This window comes from Sinohyriopsis cumingii, chromosome 14, assembly GCF_028554795.1.
Source record: "Sinohyriopsis cumingii isolate HCF-2022 chromosome 14, ASM2855479v2, whole genome shotgun sequence".
In the NCBI taxonomy this organism is placed as follows: domain Eukaryota; kingdom Metazoa; phylum Mollusca; class Bivalvia; order Unionida; family Unionidae; genus Sinohyriopsis; species Sinohyriopsis cumingii.
Genome location: NC_142974.1, coordinates 4,244,590 through 4,267,838, shown reverse-complemented (window position 1 = coordinate 4,267,838; position 23,249 = coordinate 4,244,590). Strand labels below are relative to the sequence as shown.

Below are 23,249 nucleotides of genomic sequence, written 5' to 3'. Positions count from 1 at the left end.
GAATCACTGTTTTTTTTCTATTTTTTTTTTTTTTTTACAACAATCAAACAATCAGACGATAACGCAGCCCTTGTTGTTAATAACCTTATACAATCTAAACCGGTTGGTTTCAAAACCTTGGCTTTCAAGCGTACACTTTTTATCACTGGAAAGTTAAGACAATATGTCCATGCACGATCCAGTACTTCAGTGCGCGTGACCAGTTACGTTAGTGTGTACCTTATGCTGTATATTTTTTTTAAAAATCCTAATCCGGTCACTTTTGAGACACAATTTGCAAAGTCTGGTTGTTTTATCGAGGTGACCAGTAAAGGAGGGGTTTTAGGATTAGAACGAATAAGATGCAAATTTGAAGAGGGACAGAGAAGTGTAATTTAGGGAAATTCCACTGTATTTGCCAGATTAGTTCCACCAAAGACGGCAGGTAAGATTTTTAAAGCAACAGTCATGTATCGCTTTTACACAAAAGAAAACAAATAGCTTATTTGGGTCACTAAGGAAACTGACTCTTATGTTCATTTATATACAATATAAAGTTGCTGCAAATAGATCATGTACGTCAAAAATACAATTGTCATTATTATTATTATTATAAGATTCTCAACATCGCAAACTTTGTTGTTCTAATTATGACTTTTATAAATAATAATCCAGTGCTACCCCATCGGGATACCAGGATATTTATCAAGGCAATGGAGTAAGTGTTCTGGAAGCACCCCTGTGTGCGGGGACCACAAAACCCGATAACTGCACATGTTTCCTGGGGAGGAGGGCTTGGCCTACTGTTAGACCATTTAATCGAATTCCAACATCAACGAACAGCAGATTTCACTAACACGGAATATACTGGACAAAAGTCCTTTACTTTCATAATCATTCAAAACTCTCTGAAGATTTCGAAGATTGGTTAAATAATGCGATACATAAAAGTACGAAAATAATTAATTAATTACTTATGATGCCCTGTGAATTACTTCTTTAAGCTGTTATGTATATTTGATTTAATTATATCTGATTCAATATATATATTTATTTCAATTTAATCTTTTGTCAGATTAAAAAAAATCATTACATTATATTGTAATGTAAATTTATTCACTAGAGATGATATTTTTTTTAGAAAATAGTTTGAACTTGACTGTTAGTTTATAAACACCAGGTGTTGATATAAATCCTGACCTTGTTTCAGAATTTGTAGAAACCTTCGTAAACAAGTTTATTTTATTTTAAAATGATTGGTTGTTTCCAAGGTCATGATGGGACTTTGTCTTTAAGATATAAACAATTTTTTTTTTATTTCTTAGAGTAAAAATGATTGGTTTGCGTCAGGGTCACACTGGGTAAACGTGATTTTAGCAAGTACTTGCTTCCATAAACGTCCAGAAGATATTCACGTGACCCTTGTTTACGTTTTAGAAAGCCCATATAACCCATGTGTTGGAGAATTAATCCCAGTAGAAGCTGGGCTGTTAAACTATTAGTTGTATGTTGTGCTGTTTGGAGTTATTTCTAATTAATTGGTGTGGAGTTATTTGAAATTACTTAGATTCAAAAGGATTAATTCTGGGATTTTTTCTGGAAAATACATGTGCTCATTTAATATTGTGGAACAAGAACAGTCTTTTTAATAAAAATCTATTCAGCTGTTATAAACCGGAGTGATAATTTTTATTTCTACAAGGAACTGTAGACTTCATCTCTACAAGCAGCAGAGGGGCTGTACAGACCGAAACTTTTTGCACAATAAACCCCTCCAGGAAACTATTCCTCGATAGAGGGCTTATTTCGACGAAATAAACCCTTCTATTCAGAATACAGGACAAAAAAAAATGTCCCCCGAAAACTCGAAGAGTTTCCAGGGACAAACTCGTTGAGTTTGCACTGACAACTTGGGTTACTTCAATAAATCTGAAACAGTTTCCGTGGCGGGGTCGTTATTGAAAAATCCATGGGTCGGGTCCATCCCCTCTGCTGCTCTGGGAAATGAGTTTCCAAGGAAAAACATTTTTATGTTAGCGGAATTAAATCATTGACAAATAAATAATGGCAAATATTGGAGAAGCACATACGACTAGATTAGCTCGAGAACGTCTCGAAGCAATTCAGAAATTTCTTCCTGTCCGTGATAGTGTCAGACAAAAATTACAACTAAGACAGCAAGCACGGGAAGGCTTTGCAGAGACTACGGAGGAATTATTTAAACCCGTGACCAAAGCTACTGAAAAATCCGCAGCTGTTACCAAAGAGGCTTTAATAGAGCAAAGGAAAATTTTACAGGATATTTCAGCTGGACTTAAACCCCCGCCTCCACCCGATGAAGTTGTTGTGTCAGTACCTGCTGGTAAGCGAGTAACAGGGAGAATTACTGACCCCGCCAAAAGATTTACGCCGGATTATATTGAACTTCTTAAAAATGTACCAGAAGAGAAATTACCTGAGACAATACTGTTAGGATTGATTAGAAGAGATGTGTCTTTAAACCCAGAACACGGTTCTATGACAGATGATAATTTTATCAAATATTCGTATCGTATACGTGAAAATAAAAAACAAATCAGCAGGGACGATACAAAATACGATAGACTTGTAGATGCTATACGTAAACTTGAAATTCCACCATCGCAACCTCAAGAAGAAAAATCACCGTTGCAACACACAGAACGACAACAATATCCTTCACGGCGAAGAGCAATAGATCCTGACCTAACTCCGTTAAGTGAATACGAGGCTGCATCTGAAGGAAGTCCGCGGGGCCAAAAATTCAAACAAACTAGGTCGCCGATAATTAGCTTAACAACATCTTCTGAAAGTTTGCCTCAAGACATTTTATCTCCAAGAATTGTACCATCAACAGGGGAGGGTTTAGGATCCGGTTTTATTGCCTGCCCTAATAATATCATCGATGATGTATCACGGTTGGAAGTTCTCATCGGAGGAAGACGTGCCGGAAACAATTCTCCGGAAATTATAAATGAAGCCGCAGATATCTGTCAGAGACTATTTCAGCGTGGCATCATGGATATCAGCATCTACCGGGGGCTCATTGATGAACTCGCAGACGGTTACCACAGCGACTAATAATTAAATTTGCTAGCAAATTCAGTTAGATAAACAATAATTAAATAAAATGATACTACACGATTCTTTTCGCAGACCAAGAAGTGTCAGAGTAGTAAACTCACGATTACCAGTATACGAGGTTGTTTACGGAGATGGAGTCGGTGATGTTGTTAGGGATTTAGTCACAAGAATCGCTCCGAAAGCTGGACCGTTAGCAAAACAATTCGCGATGAAAGCCGCTGATGTTGTCAAGGATAAAGCCATTGGCACTGTTGGTAGTCTTGCCGGGAAAGCATTTCAATCAATCAAGGATCGACTAGCACAGCTGATACGAAAAAAAAACCCAGTCGAGAGGTTGGTGCCAGTAAAACTACCATCCACTGAAGCTATGCCGGCAAATGTTAGTAGCGTAGTAAATAAGGCCGTAAATCAGAAATTAGCTGAGATCGCAACAGCAGGAATTACCTCCAAAGCGTTGCAAGATAGTGTAACTGCTAATTTGATAGCTGGTAGTGGTTTCCGGTGACGATAACATTTTAATTAGATCATCACAAATAATAATAATGTTTGCACGAAAATCCAATGACGCGTTTGATATGTCCAAACCAGTACTTAAAGATGATTCTGTACGTGATTTTCAATATTATTCTTATGAAGCACGTGATCCTAACCAACGCGGAAGAATTGAACTACAGGTCCAGGATACAAGTAGATACTTCTTGCCCGCTGAGGCCTTCATCGAAGTTGAAGGTAGGCTTTTAAAGAATGATAACACTAACTACGGAATCGGCGACCGAGTTGGATTTGTTAACAACGGCATCATGGCGTTATTTAAATCCGCTATTTACATGATAGATGGAAAAGAAATTGAAACAATTCATGATAACGTCGACGTTGCCACAACAATTCTCGGGTTGGCGAGATACTCGGATGATTACACCAGATCAGCCGGACCATCAATGATGTTTGCAAAGGATATAACCGACAGCCCCGAGAACAGGAATGTAACAATGAATAATGCCGGTGACGCAGTTGCATCGATGAACGAAAATTTTAATTTGGGTTTTGCAACACGTAGATCGATGTTAAGTGGAGATGAAGAGTTCTCAGGTGTGATTCCATTGTCTCACATCTTTGGATTCTGCAGAGATGTCCACAAGGTCATATTCGGTGCCAAACACACAGTTGTACTTGTGCGAAAACCTGATGATAATGACGCTATCTGGCGAGATGCTGCTGTTGCCCCTGGTCAGGTAATACTAACTAAACTGTGGTTGTGGATGCCAGTGTTGTCTCCGTCAATCACCGAAGAACAACGACTGTTGTCTTTCATGGACACGGGCGGTAAATCACTGCTATCCTGGAAAACAACAACCACAGACGTTATTCAGGGTGATAATGGTGGGTTGTTTACATGGCATATATCATCGCAACAAGGAGTATCAGCACCACGACATATTTTCATTGCATTTCAATACCGTGCTAGAACAGATAGCCAGGAAAGAAATCCAATGGTATTTGATACACTTGGAGTTTCTGAAGTTTCGTTGAGAATAAATGGGCATCAGGAGCCATCTGAGGATATATTAATAGATTTCGAACATCATCGTGTCGCACGCGCGTATCATCGTCTGATGTCATTTATGGGGCGCGACCTTAATGTAGACACTGGCCTGCAAATATCACAGCGAGACTTTATGAGTTTATATCCGATTTATTACTTTTCGCTGGAACATCTTGATCTGGTTAAACAATCTGTTGTCGACCTACATTTCCGAGCTCGTGTAGGTGTTCCTGCTGGTGGTTACAGAGCGATTGCTGTCATACTCTCCGATAAAGCAATGCTGCTTGAAGGTGTTGGCGGACGAATGAGGGTCATCGACGCTCCAATCGAGAATATGTAACGCAATTAAAATCAAACTTAGGATATAATGTCATACAGTCATGTTAATGTCACCTTGACTTCCGGTCAAACGAAGAAATTGCAATCAAAGAACGCAAGCACGTGCGGGACATCAATAACACTAAAACGAGATCAGATTACTGGTGGTCCAAACAAATTGTCGTTGACTAATACTCAGCTTAAACATTTTAATAAGGCACTAACAGCAAAAACCGGTGTCCGACTTGATTTCTCTGCTGCAGCTATCAAGGACATGACTAAAACCGGTGGAATATTTCCTCTTCTCGCAGCAATACCGGCGTTGATTGCCGCGGCAGCACCAGCCGTAGCAAAAGCCGCAGCACTCGGTGCAGTTGGAACTGCAGCTGGAATGGCACTAAAAAAGGCAACGGGAAAAGGATACAAGAAAAAAAAGGGACGCGGTCTAAGACTACCAGGAACTCCACCATCATGGTATCCAAAAAAATTCTAACGCCGTTGAGCAATTTTGATTTACTCGATGCTGTTAAAAAATTGCGTGTAAAACATTTCAGAGGCGTATTTATGCGAGATCAATTACCGCAACGACCGAATAATCCAGAAACTGGCATTATCAATCTCGACAACAAAGATGGTCCGGGAACTCACTGGGTTGCTTACGCGATCGATCCACGTGGAATTATCTATTTTGATTCGTACGGTTTAGCACCGCCAGTTGAGTTTCTCAAGTATGTCAGCAGATTTTCTAATGTTCCAGTGTGGCAGTCGACGTTACCAACACAAACATTAATTGATCCGCCCATTTGTGGGAGGGAGGTTTTAAATGTTCTTGATGCAATCTCAAGAAATCCAGCAACTCCTCCTCATAAAGTAGTGTATGAATATACCGCATCGAGAAATGCTAGCATTAGAAAAACAGCAATAAGAATAATGGTGGATATTTACGGAAGACCTTTCACACGAGGAGGTAAACCAAGCACAGATGCTGATCTCTCAAAATATGCGACCAAAGATGAAGTCGATAATCTTTTGAATATAGCTGGAGTTGACCCAGATGAAGTTGCTATTTTCCAAGACAGGCAAGGAAAACTAAGAACGAGCAACATTAAGTGGAATGATATAATTCGCAGAGTTCTTGGAGCTACCAAGGATAACTTCGTTGCATTTAGTGATGGCGGCCGGATCAAGGACTCGAATATATCAATCGCAAGCATCAAAGACAGTATTGATAAAGGTGTTGATAAATGTGTGAAAAAAGCCGGTGACACGATGACAGGCGAACTCAGCATGAGCGGCAACAAAATAACCGCGTTAGCGAATCCCGAATCCGACCAGGATGCGTCAAACAAACAATACGTGGACATCGTCAACGGTAAACTAAATACGCTGCGTGCAGAGCATGATGTTCACGTGGGCGCGTTTACAAGATTTCGAAGAAACTTCGTAAAAACTGATGAGGTCGTGGATAAGTTCTTTGGGACTCCTCCAGTCGTCGATGTAAAACTCGCTGATGTAAAGACCGACATTAACACGATCAAACAAACACAGCAGGATATCGTATCGGGTATTCCTGATATCGTTAACAAAACCAGTTTGATTAAAGTTCCCACTGGAGTTACTCCGGGGCATATCACCAACATCGTATTCACGGTATCATCGGGATTCGCAACATGGTCACGACAAAATAACACTATCAAATATACAGCAACAGCCACCGGTGTTTACAGGTTGTCTGTGTTTTCAGCCGCTAAATTTGAAATCTTCACAACATATCCTTGGAGACATTCCACCGATAAGTATTCCGGGGTTTGCACTGTAATACTAAACAGCGGAACCGAGGAAACATTTATGCTTGAAGCCGAGGACGATAGTTTAACAGCAACATCTTACTGGTTTTGTTTGGAATTCGTCGCTGCAACGCCTCAATTGGTTACCGCGTAATTGAATAATGTCAACGACGCCAGATGCTCAACAATATCGATACAATCAAGTCCGTGAGTGGCAATCTGAGTTAAAAACTGTCATCGAAGTAACTAGTCAAAAAGTAAAAAAATACAAGCGCCGCATAACAGTGCTGGATATTATGGTTTATTCAGTATCTGCCGTTGTTGCATCTGCCGGAGCAATACTATCAGCGGTCACTCCGGTAACTGCAGCAGTCGCCGCCACGATCTGTGTTTCCGCGGCCACAACAACAGCTGGAGTTTTCGGCATCATAGCAAAAAAAATATCATCATGTGCTAACACAAAATTACACGATTACACGACAAAATTAAATACAGCCACGACCGCATATCAGAAATTATCATCGCTGATATCATCATCGTTAGACGTGCAAAGTAGCGACGCTACGATATCAGATTCTGAATTCAAACTAATGTCAGATGCGTACAATGACTATTTGAAAACTAAACAAATAAATAATGTCAATAGAACTGCTTCAACAAATAGTCACAAACACAACACCGGTAAGGACCACAATGATCTCAGTGTCCTCGACGACACCAGAATTCGGTATTAATTTTCGAACTCCAATTCCAGTGAGTGAAATCGCGTTAGCAAAGCTCAGTGTGTATCACAGCTGGCCCAATGTTAGGTCGGCATCATTTGGTGGTCTGCAGCCAAATAATTCATTCGTGTTCGGGAAAAGCAAAGCCGACTCCGGCGAACAGGGTGAACTTGACTGGAATACAATTACACTTCCCACTGGGAGTTATCAGATCGAAGAAATCAATAATGAGATACAACGCCAAATAAAACGAATCACCGGCAAGGAAGCCAAAATATCTATAACAGCTCATGAACCAACGCTGTCTGCGGTCATTGAAATCTCAACGCCAGGATACGCCGTGGATATTTATAACAGCTCAATCCGAACATTATTAGGATGGCCAAAGGCCCCCGAGGTTAAACCTCGTCCACCAAAACCTGAAAAATCGGATTTTATGACCTATAAAGAAGCACTACACGACCTCGAGTACAATTATTATTTACTCCTTGCAGATCAATTACTAGCAAGAAAAAGTACTTTAATGCCCGATACTTGGAGTATAGAAGCTCCACGTGTTAAGGGGGGGCAGGAGCTCCGTGTTTACCGTCTAGATGATATAGAATCTGAATTATTTATTCCGATCAATCTAGTACATAAACAACAGCTACAACTCCTGCGAGTATATTTCCAAGATTATATTTCTGATTTAACAAGTCCGCGTGATAATATTATCACAACCATAGAAAAACTAAACAAACTCGCATCGGCCATGGAAACTATAAATCTAAGAATAATTCAGGCTTTACTGGATCTTAAAGACTATATCGATGATAATTATAGACAGATAGCCAGAGCAGATTTTGCAATTAAATATGGTATTCAAGTGAATGATATTTCAGATTTTAAATTTCCTGGATATAACGTGCCCGAGCTGAGAAAATCAGTCTCTGATCTCATCGATCAATCTTTCGAAGATATTCTTGCCGCGTACGAACGAATAAAACCACAACCTGTTATTCTCAAGCACGACAACAGTACAGCATCCGATGGCAGACACATCTCACCCGGGATCGTAAATATCACAGATGTTATTGCGGTCAATCTTGTATGTGACGTCATCGATGGCAGTTACAGCGCATCAGATACTACGACGGCACAACAGGGGTTTATCCTGTATACGTTCACACCAAGAGACCCCCCTGGTTTTCTGATTGTGCAAGAACCAATCAATCCGGTCTATCTACGGTGTCATAACCCGTGGTTGTCAACGATAAATTTCAAACTCACCGACCAGAGGGGGAATTTGTTGGACCTGCGTGACGAGACTGTTAGTATAAACTTACTGGTGAAGTCCTAAGTCAAGGGATCCATAATATTTATAATAGTTTTTTTTTCTGCACTGATCCATTTTCGTCATTTTATCGTGCAAATACCCTATCAAAACCAGCATAAGTTATCGTTGAAAGTGCTAGCACGCATTTAAAAAAAAACGGTTGTGTATAATGTATCAACCCGAGTACATTCATGCACGAGTTCATATTCATGATAAGCAAATTCTTTACGAGGCAATAAAAACCGCATTTCAAATACAGACATTCCCAGAACAGTATTTCCCCGTTAAAATAGTTATTGACGTGTATGGTGACGAAGACTTCTTGTTAACTCCGTCACAATTAACAGAGCTACAGCAAAATCATATGATCATAGTTTGGTGTCAACGAGAACAGATTATGAACTATTCTCATTCCTGTATTGATGTTGAAACGCTTAAGCAAATCCTGAAAATCTGAAAGCGCCCTTCACTTGAGAAACTCTTTGAGTTTCCAAGGGCAAAAAAAATAATACACTTTTTTTTTTACCCGTGGAAATGTGCTTTACACTCCAAGCGGGGGGGGGGGGGGGGCGCTAGCGTTCTCAGGTTCTACTTTCACTTTGTGCTGTGAGTCACACGCTATGCGGTTTATACTTCCTTGTCGGCCTCGTAGTCAGAAACACTAGTATTTTTGTCAGAAATGCAAGGCATTTCCGTGTCTAGATTCTTTATATAACCTTTTAACCGTCTCACCCTGGTGCTAATTAATTTTCGAGTCTCATACTCTTGTGACAATCCAAGACGAATCTTCTCAACTGCACGGCACAGTGGAATAAATTCAGATACCTGATTTTCAGTTATCCCGGCAAGTGATCTGTAAACACGATCTTGCAAACCCTTAATGAACCTATAACGAGCAGGGAGATTGTTCTTCCCCAAGCGTGATAGCTCATTCAAGGATTCAAAATCTGACATAATTGTTTCAGTGTCTAGTAAAATATTAAAACCTCGCTGTTGTAATTCTTTAATTTCAACAAGTATGGTATTTATATTTTCGTGATTCACATTATTATATATTTTTATATTTTTAATAGAAACACTTTGCATGAGAAACGCTAGCTTTCCAAAACAAAACGAGACAGTCGGAAACATTTATCCCCTGCAAGGGCCTAGATCGTCAAATAACGTTCTAGAACCCCACGAGGACTGCTTCCGACATGACAATACAACATGTAACACGAAACACTTTATCCCCTGCAAGAGCCTCTAGATCGTCAAATAACGTTCTATAGGCTCAAGAGGACGTGTTTAGTGAATTGACAAGGACAAACATATAACACGTAACTTATCCTAAGGACGGACCCCTCTGACTGCCAAGTGACTCAGAGGCACATTTATTTACAAGACGAGACAGCCCTGGCTTCTAGGATCGAGTTCTCTAGCAGGCCCGGCAAACATTTATTTGACAACACAAACAACCTTTACCTCTGATTCGAGTATCACAGCAAGCAAAGGTACAATGAACATGTAATCTTATCCTAAGAGACGGTACAGAACAGACAACCTTTACCTCTGATTCGAGTATCACAGCAAGCAAAGGTACAATGAACATGTAATCTTATCCTAAGAGACGGTACAGAACAGACAACCTTTAACCTCTGATTCGAGTATGACAGCAAGTAAAGGCACAATGAACATGTAATCTTATCCTAACTTATCCTAAGACCTTATCCTATGACGACACAAACATACACAGGTGGGTCATTTTCTACGGTCAGCAGCAGAGCAAAACCATCCATTGAATCGACCATTGGATGGTGCACAAAAGACACCCGCCATTGGCGGATTAAATTTATGGTTTTGCTTGCGCGTGCTGACTTTCGATCGACCCAAAGGTCTTAGGGAGCGATTTCGTATATAACCCAACTGTTACTTGCGAGTTGGAAATTCGCTCTAGCAGTGGGCGGGACTTGTTTAAAATATTTTAATTGTATGTTTTCTTAAGCGCGGTCATATAACAAGCACAGAAGAGCAAAACAGTCGGATATATTCAGTAAAACGAGGATATTGTTTGTAAAAAAATATATATTCTACGGTAAATAAATGATTACATGTTATGAACTCGATAAAATATTTTATCAAGGTGGCTTTCTTAGGGGGAGCAAATCCTCTGACCAGCAACGACAACTCTGCAAAGCGTTACACACTCTCGGAGGAGTTATCGTCGTTTGTGTCAACGATAAGAGTTATATAACAGAATGAAATCTTCTGTTTGAGCTTCTTTGAAAATGCTGTTTTGTAGATCCCATCTGCGACATGCTGTACAGAAGGTGGACAAATACCGAAATACCTACCGGCTGCGCTCATTGATTGAAATATTATTTCTTCACGAGTCTCAACATTCACAGATTTCACTGCTCTTCTTATAGCTGTTTTACATTTAACTCTTCCTCGTATGGTATTCTTGCTCTGAGTGATCGCTTGAAGGTTTTCAATACTGTTATCAAGTCTGTTCCCGTTAATATGATCAATGACAAGGCCTTTAGGGATCTCTCCGTTAAAAACCTCATAGACGAAACGATGACATAAATACCTCCCTTTCCTAACAGTAAATCTTAAATAACCAGCATTATCAACTGTACCAACTTGTTTCCTCAGCCTGTAGGTTCTCACTATGCCATCTCGGTTTGCCTCATAATTTGGAATAGTTGGATGTCGGACGAATTCTTGATTCATTATACTATAAGCAAATCATTGTCTAATTCATAATTTGTCTGAAAACTTATTTATGTAATCACGCTCGCATTTGAGAGCGTTATCACAGTCTGGATTTTTTTTATCATAATACCGTTTTAGTTCTCGATAGCGTTTTCCACCACACGCTGAACATAATTGCGTTTTTCCTCGTACTCCAATGCCGCATCTGATACACGGTATCGGTCCTAGACTCCCACCGCGGACCTGTTGAGCATGTTGTCCACAGTATTCGCCTCTGCAGGGTTTGCTACACGGCGCTGATGAATTTAGTTTGATCCACTTGCATTGGTTCATCATATAATATATTTGTCTATTTAAATATTTGTCTTAATTATAATAATGGGTTTTGAAAGACTATCCAGAATAAAACCCATATCAGGTTCTAGATTCGATCTTGACCGGTTAACCGCTGATCCACGACGAAGAGAGTTAGCAGAGGTAATTGGTGTTATCAAGAATGCCAAAGAAGAGTTTCGTCGTGATGGTGCCGCACACACGTGGTCTTCGTATAAAATTATCCTCGGAAACGCGAGCGTTTCTCGGGAAATGCAAAGCATTTCTCGTGACCGTATCATTGATGCTACCATGAACGATACAATCGCGCGTAACATAATTGGGTATCTCGACGATAGAAGATATTTCGTACAGATAAAATTTATTGTTGGAGTCGGCGAGGGAACGTGGATTATCAGAGACAAACTAGACCCTGTTCTTGATGCCAGAGGCGTTCGTGGAAAAACCGTTCTGTTAAGTAAAGACTCAAAACCGGGAGTACTTGTTGAGATTGATATACCATATTATGCCAGAGCGTATCCTGTGACCGCAGTTGTTTATGGAATTTATCCGATGAAGAAACCACGCGTTGATAAACTCAAACCGATGAAGGTGTCGGTGTTGAATTGTGTAGCTGAGCGAGTAATGGAACATTTTAAAAATGCAATGCGAGGAAACGGCCTAACACCGCTAAGACAAACTAAAATAACAGCGTGGGCGACACGAGTAGCGGATAAAGGAGCGTCAATAAATGATGTTGCTGAGCTAGAGCGATTACTAAAATTTCCTATAACGGTTTCATCGTTAACCGGTGAGGTATTGTATGAGTGTAAATACAATTCCCGTGGAACACCAATAACTATTATCGATCATAACAGTCACGCCTGGACTGACTCGGTTAGGATATTTCCGCAAGACCGTGTTGTGAAGTATTATCCGGAATTGCAAAGCAATTCTGGGAGCATGTTTGATTTTATTTATCAGATAAGTAAAACCGATCCAGTGTCTGTGTGGTTATTCAGAAGTAGCGAAGATGGAGAATATGATCAGTTTGTGAGACCCAACGGGGAAATATACAGAACAATGGCGTTACAGCAGGAAATGAAAAAACTCGCAGAAAAATATCATGCTGGCAACACTGATACGTTACTGACACACTGTTTTACTGTCCCGGGTGTTGTCGCGCATGTAGCCCGGGAACGAAATTCATGGAGACCAACTCCGAAAAGTTTTCTTGCTGATATCCAGCAGAGCTGTGTCGAATACGGACACGGCGGTTTGTGGAATACTCAGTATGATCACCGCGGTATGATATCCGTGGACATGACGGCGTGTTATCCAGGAAGTTTCCTTGGGCGTGGAGAATGCAGCGAATATTTTAAACGGTTTGGCCACGCTGGCAATACCATGACAAGAGTAGCTGTCAACGGTGTTTTACCCGATTTTGACTTGACCGGATTTGCTTGTGTGTCGTCGTTTAAATTCGCTAAGGATTTACATCCTGTGTGTTATGTTTGGTTTGGCAGACATTTCGTTGAGAAGCGATGGGCACCGATAGTGTTATTGCGATACATGCTTGACAGTCGAATACTGTTGTCGCTGACGGTCAGCGAAGCGATTATATGTTATTGTCGTCAAACCGAAGTTTGGTTGCCAACTCCAACGCCGGTTACGTTAGAAGAAGTCATCGAAGATTGGTCACGAGAATATCCAGAAACTTCTATCGACGCTATCATCAAGAAAGCTCCTGAAGTACTTAAAAGCAAACTCAGAAATGATGAAAGCACAGCAAAAGATCTAGGACGAAGAATAATAGGGAAATTCACTCAAGGTGGAGCGTATGATCATAAACAACATCACAGTCGATTAATCATGGACAAGACTGAATTGGATCTTATTGTCGCTGATGCAGCCACGAACAACATGTTCTGTAACCGCAAAGATGTGTTTCTGTCAAACGGGGAAAAACTAGGGACTGTTTTTAGTTATATTGACGGAGAATCATCTCAGTACATACATTTGAGATCTTCGATGCTGGCTTATGTATCCATAAATTTGTTGTCGATGATCAATAGATTCCCTGTTGCCGCAGTGAGAGTTGCAACGGATTCATTTTATATTGATAAAAAACACTCAGCGCTGTTGGATAATGTTATATCGGATGATCCATCGTGGGGCTCGTGGAGAATAAAGAATGAAATGTTACACGGATATTGTAAATCGGCTGATGTTGAAATCGAGGATGAGTATCGCAGCGCAGAAATATCTTCGATGGTTTCGTCGGGGGCAACTTCGTTGTTGCCGCCGGTGCACGATCCTGTTACAAGACACAAAACAGTTTATCTGAACGGTCCTGGTGGTTCTGGTAAAACAACTCGAGCAATTGAATTATTTAGAAACTCTGACATGATTGTGCTAACACCCACACACAGACTTGCCAGGGAGATGAGACAACGGGATGTTAACGCGTGCACGTATCACAGTTTTTTCAAATACAGCGGCGGCACGTGGACACCTGAACGAATGGGAACGAAATATATTCCCGAGAAAATCATCTGGGATGAGATAGACACTGTGCCGTTGGATACATTAAAACAGTTTCTGGATTGGCTGCTAAAGAAAAATACCGCAGTGGTGATGTGCGGCGATCATGGTCAACCACCCCCATTTACAGGTGAATCTCCACACGAGTGGCTGAAAACTTTTGTAGATTATTATGAGGAAATAACTAACGATGTTAGAGCACTCGATGAAACGCTGAAAGAGTTTAAGGCACTGATCAGGCTACAAACCAATAAAGTCCAGTGTGAGATAATGCGTGAAATAATTCCAGAGACTTCGCTGAGCGACTTTTGGGAAACGTGGAAACCAGGTGATTTAATTGTGGCAAGTAGAAAGATAGTCAGGGACACACTTCAGCAGCGGTTATTTCAGTTACATCAGAAGAAATTTCCCATGTTGCCAGTGCCGTTGTGTTATAGACCAGCTGATACGCGATTGCAGAATATTGATGTTGATATTCCAGGGCGCCTGACTGCGTCGGGTCCGGAGAAACAGAATTTAGTATTAAATGATATTGTCACAGTTGATGTTGATGCTGTTGAACAGGCACTGAAAATGAGCAAATCCCCGTGGACGCTAGGATACGCTATGACCTTCCACAGTTCGCAGGGACTAACTATTTCAGATACAACAGTTTGGATTGTTGATGATCGCATCGAGTGGTCAAATTTAGTTTATTTAGCCGTGTCAAGAGTAAGAAGGATAGGTCAGTTACGAAGAATTGTATTAGATGATGTTGTCAACGACAGCTCAATCGCTGATGACACAATAAGAAAGAAATTAGCCGGTTACAAACAGAGCGACAAAAAAAATGGTAGAGAGTTTGATCCCAAACAAAGTTTGGATGTTGAATTTGTAATACAATTACAACAACAGCAGAATAATCACTGTGCGAGTTGTAATTGTTTATTGCTGTGGCAGTATTCGAAAAACGACCCAAGGCAATTCACCGTAGATAGAATAGATAGCAGTCGCGGTCATACACGTGAAAATGTGATGTTGACCTGTCTTGAGTGTAACCGACGCAGAGGTGTTGCTGCAGTTATTTAAATGATTGAATCACTTCAGTGCGGATCACTTTAGTGATCGGGGTGGTAATTGTGTATCCTCGGGAATCACCTGAAGTTGCTCGCGTTTAAATCCGCGTTGAGGAGCAGTCGAATCTAATCTGTAGATTGCGTTTCTCCCAGTTGATCTGGTTATGCTGGATATCTTATGTGTAGTAACACTCCATGTGGGATCGGTTGCTCTTTTTTTTCCTCCTTCTAGTTCGCCTGGTTCGTATAAATACCTAACGGTGACATTACCCAGCAGTGGGGACGCTAGCGTCCCTGGCTGCGTTGAAACATTTTGTTGCTGTTGTCCGCGTTCACTGACGCGGGGTATATATTTTTTTGTGATTGCATTTACAGGTCTCATGTTTGTTGTTCTGGTAATTTCATTATTCAGTGCGGCTATCACGTTTGGCAGTCTTGCAACCCATTCACGAGATCTCGTATCGTAAATGAATTCCCTCGCGTACTGGTATCCGAATAATCTCTCAGCGAGTGTTCTATTAAATCGCTCAACAATTGCCTGATCCCGATGAATTTCAGTATGTCCTCGTCGTATGGTAACGTTATGCTGCTTTGTCAGTGATGACACCGCGCCCTGAAATTCCTTGCCAGGATCAACTTGTAATAATCGTGGCCAGTTTAGAGGTCCTCGTTGATAAATTCGTTTAAACGCAGAGGCGACTTCGGACGCTGTTTTAGTCGCTAACGGTTCTGCTTCTTTGTATCTACTGGCAACATCAACTACTGTTAGCGCGTATTTGTATATTTTTCTACGGACAGTATCATGAGGCAGGAATAGTATGTCAGCCTGATGAACTTCATTGGGCACACTAACATCAAAATGTGCAAAGTTGATTTGTCGAGGTGGTGGTAAGTAGATTTGCCATATTGCTTGTTTTGATAGCCAATTTTTGGCAACCTCGCGTGTTACTGATGCCGCGTTGGCGAGTTTATTAATTGCTGAGTTACCTCTCCAGTATCCGATTGGGGAATAATAAATCGCTTGCATTTTTATTTAATTATCCAGCGCCTAATACTAATTTAGATTTCATCGCTGATCTTACTAACCAATTAGCGAGTGACTCCTTAAATGATTTATTTTTTATGGCGCTTAGTGCATGAATTAATTTCACATCCGCGATATGCCTGTCTTGTAGATCTTTACTTCGATAAGCAACATCATGTATGTGACACGCTGCGTCGATAGCGTTTATCGGATACTCTCCCGGTTTTGGTTTAGATTGTTCATCAAGTCTGATATCTAGTCGGGTCCCTGGACCGCAGTAATTGTATCCTGGGAGATGTTTTTCTCCGGGATACTTTGCCCAGGGAGTTCCGGGGAGCTTTCCAAGTTTGGCTGCAATGTCACCTCCGCTAAATTCTCGCTTTTTTTTTGAAATCTAAATTTTTTTGTGCCACATCGCGTACACTTACCAGAAAGTGCTTGTCTGTTATTTTTTGTTGTAATGGTTGTTAGATCATTCGTAGGGGTTCGTGCCTTACACTTCACACAATATAGATCCATAATTATTATTCTTTATATACAAATGGAAATTACAGATTTTTCTGCGACAAAAAAGAAAGAGCCAGTTAAGCATAATTCAGTGCTACCAAACTCTATCCGCGCGATTATAATTGGGCCATCCGGTTCAGGTAAAACACAGCTGTTGCTGAACTTGATAATGAAGTGGATGAAATGGGATAAACTGTATTTGATAGCTCCATCTGTAGATGATCAACGATGCTATAACGTTATAAAAGATTTTAATGAGAGTGCAAGCGCGCTGAGTAAAGACGGTGAGGATGTTGTTGAATTTATCACTGATATCGAAGAAGCCCCCAGCGTCGAGGATCTTGATGAATCAATTAACAACCTAGTAGTGTATGATGATGTTATGTTGGACAAGCAAAAAAATCCCGCAAGAATATTTTCCCGGGGACGTCACAAAAACACTGATGTGATTTATGTTACTCAGCGTTATACACAAATTCCTAAAGTAATCAGGGATAATTGTAATCTTCTTGCGATATTCAATGGAGTTGATACACATACACTGAGAAATATTCATCAAACCTGGTGTGGTGGCGATATGGATTTAAATAAATTTAAAAATTTCTTCAGTCATGCTCAAAGAAAACCTCACGGATTTGTGACAATAAATTTACACGATCCCAGAACAAGATACCGTATTGGACTTGATACACTATTTGCAACATAAAAATGTTTTTCCTTGGAAACTCATTTCCCAGAGCAGCAGAGGGGATGGACCCGACCCATGGATTTTTCAATAACGACCCCGCCACGGAAACTGTTTCAGATTTATTGAAGTAACCCAAGTTGTCAGTGCAAACTCAACGAGTTTGTCCCTGGAAACTCTTCGAGTTTTCGGGGGACATTTTTTTTTGTCCTGTATTCTGAATAGAAGGGTTTATTTCGTCGAAATAAGCCCTCTATCGAGGAATAGTTTCCTGGAGGGGTTTATTGTGCAAAAAGTTTCGGTCTGTACAGCCCCTCTGCTGCTCTACATATTACAGCATACGCCATCGTCTTCCATCTTGGCTTCTTCGTCGGGATTCGAATGTGAAATCAGAACATTTTGTTATTAGGACTATTAAAATTGTGTTCTCGGATTATTTTTGGATTATTTTTGGATTTGATTCTATAAAACCGGAAGTTCATATTCTTTTCATTTTTACAGAATTTTTCCAGGGAAGTAAATTATTGTATTTTTCAAAGATTGTTGTTTTCGCTCTTTCTTGTGTTACTGTTTATTCGAGCCTAAACAAGTGACATAAGAAAGCAAAATAATAAATAACATAAAACCAATACTAAACTAGATAATTTATTGTTTTAGAGATATGCACACGCAGAGAGAGAGAGAGAGAAAGAGAGCGCGTGACAGAGAGAGAGAGAGATTCGTGGCTTGTAAAGGAAGTATAACTGATTTGAAATTCCGTTTCGTGGATGCCTTGTGTTTGATCAGGTGGGCGAGACTACAATATAATTTCCGTTTCATGTTCTGATATGCGCCTGTGTATGTCAGATACAACATTTGCGGTATCCCACTGAGACTGAAAAATGCACACTGAGAAACGCACTGTACAAGAGGAGAAATAAGACAAAGTATCGGTCTCTGAAGGTAAGATATTTTTCTAACCATGTCTATGTAATTGAAGGAATAAGTTAAAATATAATATACTTTGAACGTTTTCAATACTTTTTTCTTTTCTTTGAAAACTACACAAACTATCAATTATACTTGTGATATCTTACGTTGCTTTTATTCTGATACGAAATTGCTGCTGCTACGATGATGACAACCACAACAGCTACTATTACTATTGCTTCCACTATCCCCACCAAATAGTGTTGTGCTACCTTGTGTACGAAACCACTACTATTTCTACCCGTATTATCATCAATTTGACTGTTAGGACTACATTTCCCATTAGTGTTGATGACATACTTCACGCAAAGTTGTTGATTAATTGTTTATTTGTTGTACCAGTTTAACGCTGGATCGAGAGAAACAAGCTTGTGCCTCTTATATCGCCATGCGTTATATCGCCATGCGTTATATCACCATTCACACTTATAGGTGACGCCATACATTTTGCTCCACCGTATGTTATTTTTAAAAGTTCTTCAGGCAGTAACTCTGTTACGGGCGTTTGTGAAACTATAGATTTTCACCATCGTGTTCATAAATATTGAAAGTTTCATAAATTATCATGTAGTGAACTGAAATTTTAACATAAAATTTAATACAATGTACGCGTTTAATTTTCCATATTAAAAGCAGACACACATTTCATTTAAGACGTAGTGTTCACCATCATAATAAACAAAGTGTTTGAAATATGACAAAATTAACAATCACTTTGCTTACCTTTCTTTATTTCACAGTTTGAGTTGCATTAACTTGAGATCAAGGCCCATTTTGGTACAATATTTCATCTAACCACACTCGGTATAACGCCACCGTTTATCGACTTAACACATATTTGCTTTACATTTACATCAAGTATCAGCTTATCGGCATATTGAAAGCCCACCTCTCTTTATATATATATATATATATATATATATATATATATATATATATATATATATATATATATATATATATATATATATGAGGATCGATAAGTAAAGTATAGGGATTTCATGACTGTCACAATTATATAGTTGATATATTATTTTATTTATTAAATTTTGGACGAAAAGTAAAAATACACAAAATAGAGATATTAACTCATCATGTGCATGGGCAATGCGCACAATAAGTATCGACTATATAGGTATGGTTACATGAATCGATACAATGGCATAAACAGATACAATAACATAAACACATAGAATGACATGAACCGATAGAATTATGCGACCCGATAGAACGACGTAAACAGATGGAATGACATAAACCTACAGAATGTTAACCGATAGAATTATGTTAACCGATGGAACGACGTGAACAGATAGAATGGCATAAACAGATGGAATGACGTGAACAGATAGAATGACATAAACAGATAGAATGATGTGAACCGATATAATGACATTGGCCGTTAGAACTAAGTGAACCGATAGAATTATGTGAGCTAATACAATGACGTAAACAGGTAGAATGGCATGAACCAATGGAATGACGTAAAAGGTGGATCTCAAATGGGTAATGATTTAATATTGAATTTATGAAACGAGTCGAATAATGCACAGCTTTTGCAAGCCTTGGCAAGCAAAAGCTGGACATTATCTAATGAGTTTCATAAATTTAATATTAAATCATTAACCATCTGAGATTCTTTTTATCACATAGTTTTTATTTCTGTGGAAATTACTTAGATGGAAAGAATAACGAATAATTTCGTTCATTCTGACAGATGTTGCACTTTTCATATGTCGTGCGTAAAAAAATAGTCCAAAACAAAGTTGAATTAGTTTTAACGTTTAAAAGTAGATTATACTTTTCTTACAATCCATAAGTTAAAGAACGAACGTCCTTCCTAATAAACAAAACATTTTGCACAAAGTCACTTTTCAACACAGAACGTCGATGCGCGTGATGTCGCATTGTTTGATGCAGTACCCCATTAAAAAAACACTGCAGTAGACGATCCATGTTTATGTAACCTAACATGTCACCTTCACAACTAAACATTACATTGATGCAATATTCGTGTGCAAGAAGGTTTAAGGGATGCATACATTCCCATATTTACGGTAATGTATTTGTGACCGGATATTTGTAGTATTTGGCTTGGGACAACAGCATACTACAGAGTACATAAACAAATCTCATTTTGAGTCGGAATTGCATCACATATTGAATGCGTATATATGCGGTGGTTGGATAAACTTCTGTCAGTTTGGAGACCGGTTTCTGACCACATTCTTCTCTGAACAGAGGTGAGTTTATTTACTTCTGTAAGTTAACATTTAGCCCATGCTTGTATATAGGGTGGATTCCATGCAACAGATATACCGCCTCCCTCAACCCCCACCCCACACAAGCAATACCCGTAGTTTTGCTTACTGCAAATATCCGGTTACAAATACATTACAGTAAATATGTGTATTTCTGCATCCAATAATCTTCTTTTCACAACAGTATCGCAACAATGTAATGTTGTGAAGTAAAATTTCAACGTAAGCACTGTCATTGCGTAGCGTAGGCCAACTCGATACCCGTACAGTTCACCGTATTAAAACAATGTGACATCACACGCATTGGACATTTCGTGTTGACAAATGTTTTGTCTTTTGTAAAATGATCTGTTTATTTGGATGGACGCTTGTTCTTTGATTTATAGTTGTCAAAAATGTATAATATACCTTTACTATTTCAACTTTGTTTGGGACTAATGAAAGTTACAGCGTCTGTCAGAATGAACGAAATTATTCTCTTCTTTCTGTCTAAATATTTTCTACTGAAATAAAACTATGTGATAGAAAGAATCTCAGATGGGTGATGCTTTGTTACTAAATTTATGAAACTCGTTAAATAATGTCCATATCTTCCTCGCAAAAGCTGGACATTAATTTTCATAAATTCAATATTAAATCGTTACGCATTTGAGATCCTTTTTGAATAACCGATACAATGAATACATAGACCACTCCGGTGGCCTAGTGGTAAGAGCGTCCGCCTCGGATGCGGGAGGTCGTGGGTTCGATCCCCGGACGAGTCATACCGAAGACTTACAAAAATGGTACCAACAGCTGCCTCGCTTGGCGCTCAGCTTTATGAGGTTAGTGTTAGGACTGGTCGGTCTGGTGTCAGGATAATGTGACTGGGTGAGGCATCATACTACATGTCTGTGACATGATGCCCCAGTGCTAGACATCACTATAAACTGTCACAATGCAGACATCGTAGCGATATGACTGAAAAATTGTTAAAGCTACGTTAAAAATCCAAATCACACACACACACACACACAGACGCGTACACATACATACATAGACTTAAACACATGGAATGACATAAACCGAATGAATGAACAGAATGACATGAACCGAAAGAATGGCTGCCAAACAGTTTTTGAAAATCTTCTCTGTACATTCCCCAATTACTTGAAAATAATCCTTCTGTCTCCAAAGGGGCAAGGTCGTTTAGTTGGGAAGTCGTTATGATACCCTTTTCTCAATTAAAAAAAAAAAAATCAATATTCATCTCTTTCTTTCATTTTATTTTTACTTTTTCTTTTTGTTGCTTAGGAATAGCTTCAGTTGTTGTATATATTGCAAGAAAGATGGCTTAATATCTTACTTCGTGACCAAACTTGACAAATCATTTTATAAATCCTTACAAAAGCCAAGAGGGATTTCCTTTTCCATCATTCGAATACAAGTGGAATATACATGAACACGATTGTTCAAAATGTCAGGTCCCTGACATTCCAGAGAAAATAAAATAAAAATAACTTTCTCTGACCTCATTTAAACTAAAATGTATAAAATAAACCATGTGATTGAAGTGTTGTTATTTATAAGGTTTCCTATATTTTCAAACACTATAACAATAGAGATAAGGTGTGTACATGCGCAATTCGCACGTAGAGAGCAAAGCCTGTATAAGTAAAATTAGTATGTGCTTAGGTCCTGGTAAAATTGTCGCCCTTAGTCTGTGAGGGAGTGGTAAATTTCGAAGAATAGGTTAGGGAGACATCCCTTATATTTCTTCAGGAAGTTCCCAGGGCGTTTGTAAGAGTCTGCACTGAGAGTATCCCAGGATGTACGTAGTCACGACACCGAGAGAAAAATAGGGAAGAATAAGGGAGGAAGAAAACAGGGAGGAAGGTCAATAGCAAAATATCTCGCATGAAGGGCATGAACCGATACAATGACTTAAACAGAGAGAATGGCATCAACCGATATAATGACGTGACCTGATAAAATGACGGGAACCGAAATAATGACGTGACCCGATAAAATGACGGGAACCGATATAATGACGTGACCCGATAAAATGGCATGAGCCAATACAGTGATATGAAATACTGTTCTTTCCTTTAGTTTTAGGAACCGTTATCCCTTTCTTTCTTTCATTCTCTTTATAGTTTTTCTTTTTATTGCTTAAGACTAATTTCAATAGTTTTATATCTTGTATAAAAGATGGCTTTATATCTAACTTCGTGACCATACATAGCAAATCATTTTATAAATCCTTAAAATGCCAAGAGGGATTTCCTTTTTCATCATTCCAATACAAGTGGAATATACATGAAAAAGATTTTTCAAAATGTTAGGTCTTTAACTGACCAGGGAAAATAAAATAAAAATAGCTTTTGCTGACCTCATTTCAACCCAAATGTATAAAATATATCATGTGATTGAAGTGTTGTTATTTATAA

At 39.3% G+C, this 23,249-nt stretch overlaps 1 protein-coding gene across 5 annotated transcripts in view; it reads left to right on the top strand.

Annotated features, from left to right (window-relative positions):
* Positions 1–405: 405 nt before the first annotated feature.
* Positions 406–23,249, top strand: part of LOC149783119 (uncharacterized) — a 45,302-nt gene continuing 22,458 nt past the window's right edge. Inside the window, exons 1-2 of one of the 5 annotated variants that reach the window (XM_089931335.1) lie at positions 406–424; positions 18,437–18,532. The gene's annotated coding sequence lies outside the window, so the exon portion shown is untranslated. Of the gene's footprint in view, positions 425–18,390; positions 18,533–20,662; positions 20,803–22,518; positions 22,696–23,249 lie in introns of those variants that run through there. The other 4 variants (XM_089931338.1, XM_089931334.1, XM_089931336.1 and 1 more) reach the window with 4 other exon arrangements.